Source organism: Myotis davidii, unplaced genomic scaffold (assembly GCF_000327345.1).
Source record: "Myotis davidii unplaced genomic scaffold, ASM32734v1 scaffold609, whole genome shotgun sequence".
NCBI classification, from domain to species: Eukaryota; Metazoa; Chordata; class Mammalia; order Chiroptera; family Vespertilionidae; genus Myotis; species Myotis davidii.
Window position 1 is genome coordinate 472,958 of NW_006300164.1, and position 2,235 is coordinate 475,192.

The 2,235-nt window shown below is 63.8% G+C and overlaps 1 protein-coding gene across 1 annotated transcript in view; it reads right to left on the bottom strand.

Moving 5' to 3' along the window:
• LCN15 (lipocalin 15) overlaps positions 1-2,235 on the bottom strand; it is a 7,364-nt gene that overhangs the window by 2,401 nt on the left and 2,728 nt on the right. The window lies entirely within an intron of this gene.

Below are 2,235 nucleotides of genomic sequence, written 5' to 3' on the forward strand. Positions count from 1 at the left end.
TCAAGCCGGCGGGAGTGAGAGGCTGCCCGGGGTCCAGGCGTGGCCAGAGCCTGCCGCCCTCACTCAGCCAGGAGGAGCCCAGCAGCCAGAGTCCCTTCCCACCCTCCTCCCGGCCTTAGTTCCCCAGAAGCCCAAGGCCGAGGTGGGGCGCGCTGTGCTCCCCCTCAGGCCTCCCCAAGGAGTGAGGAGCCCGGAGCCTGTAGAATCAGTTTATTGAGTGGAAGGGGGAGGCACTGGGGATGGGGGTGAGCAGGAGGGGTGGGCAAGGCCTGGAGTAGAGGGAAGGCCGGGGTCTGGAGGCGTGGGGTGCCGAGCGAGGCCTGCTGCTCCGGCTTGCCCTGCACGGACAGGAAAGGCGTGGTCATCCATCCACCCACCCACTCAGCAAACACTCAGGCGCCCCAGCTGCCCCACACACAGCATCCCCTGCACGGCCCTGAGAGCTACTCTGCTACCCGAAGTTCTGCAGATGCAGAACACGCCCACCACTGCTCCCCCAGAGGCCCCAGGGCTGCCCCGGGGTCCTGGGGGCCCAGCCACAGTACCGATGTCTCCTCCCTGGCTGGCTGGCGGGCGGTGAGGGGCTGGTGTGGGAGCAAGGCCCAGCGTGGCCAGTAAACACCGCGGAGCCCACAGACAGGCACTGGTCCCCAAAGCTGCTTTTTCTTTTTAAGACCGGGGGGGGGGGGGGGGGCAGAGCAGGAAGACGGAGCTCACGCTCTCTACAGGTAGAACCTTCTGGAACAGCAGGATTTGGCTCGATTCCCTACGCCCTCTCCTCCTACCCGGTAATGTTTCTGAAAAAACCACGCATGTGACGGACAGAAGGCGGCACCAGGATGCCGGCAGCGTCAGTTAGACCCACGGGAAGTCAAAGCACCCCAATGTCCCCAGGACCCTGGGTTCGTAGCCAGGACAGCCAGGGGGCCCAGGGAACGGGGTGCAGATAGAGGAAGCTGCCCAGTGCGGACGCCGTGACTGCCAGGAGAGGGCAAGGCCACCTCCCGACCTGCATTCACTGCTTTACCGAGGTTCCCGAACTCTCCAGGAACCTGGGGAAGGGGCCTGAGGGTTCCCTGGTGTCTACTTTGGGGGAAGGTGTCCCCAAGACCCCACCCACCTGCCTGTGTGTCCCAGGGGCTCCCGGGGACCCAGCCCTGTGAGGGCAGTGAATGGGGGTCCCCCAAGGGACCCTCATAGGGAGGACGAGGACCCAGGCCTTCCCAAAGCAGGGGCCTGGTGCTCAGGGGATGAGCTGGGGCAAATGGGGACACACTGCACCCAACATTCAAGTCCACCTGGAACTCTGAATGTGACCTTTTTTGGAAATAGGTTCTTTCAGAAGTAATTACTTAGGGGTCTCACAATGAGAGCCCCCTGGATTTAGGGTGGGCCCCACAGCCAATGACGGGTGTCCTTGTAAGAAGAAGGACCTTTGGGCACAGACACGCAGAGGGAGACGGCCATGGGACAGTGGAGTAGAGATGGGAGGGACGTGTCTACAAGCCCAGGGAGGCCAGGGTTGCTGGCACCACCAGGAGCTGGGGAGGCAGGGGGTCGCCTCTGGAACCCCGGGAGGAGCCAGCCCTGCCTGCCCACGCCTCCATTTAGGGCCTGTGGCCTCCAGAGCTGTGAGAGGGTAACTGTCTCTTGTTTTTAAACCACCCTGTTTGTGGTCATTTGTTATGTCAGACGAAGGAAATCCGTGGGGGCTTCCTGGAGGAGGGGAGCTGAGACTGAAGCACCAAAACCAGGCAGAACAATGCAAGTGGATTTGGTGGGAGGGGAATCTGGTGGGAGAGCAGGAGGCCTGGGGAGGCGGGGGCGCAGGCCGTGCAGGACAGGAGGGGAATTACCCTGTCCTGCACCTGGGAAGGGTCCAGGTGAGTCCCCAGAGCTATCAGGGTGTCTCCTGGCCCCCCAAGGAGCACGCATCTGTAGGAAGGAAGACAGTCCGTGAGCAGCGGACCCGGCAGACACGCCCCACCAAGCCCCCAACCCCTGGATGTGGTGGGACCGGTACAGCCAAACCCAGAGGGTGGAGCCGAGGACCCTCCCTTCTGGGCTCCCCAGGCCGCTCCCTCGGGGTGTGTTGGGGGGAAGGGGCTGCGGGCAGGAGGGGCTGGAGTCGCTGCCAGCCCTGCCGCTGGCTTAAGCTCAGGGAATCAGAGTGGGCTGAAGGCGGGGCTTGTCGGAATCTGGCCTTGAGGGGCGGGGCTTGGGGCGGGATCTGGG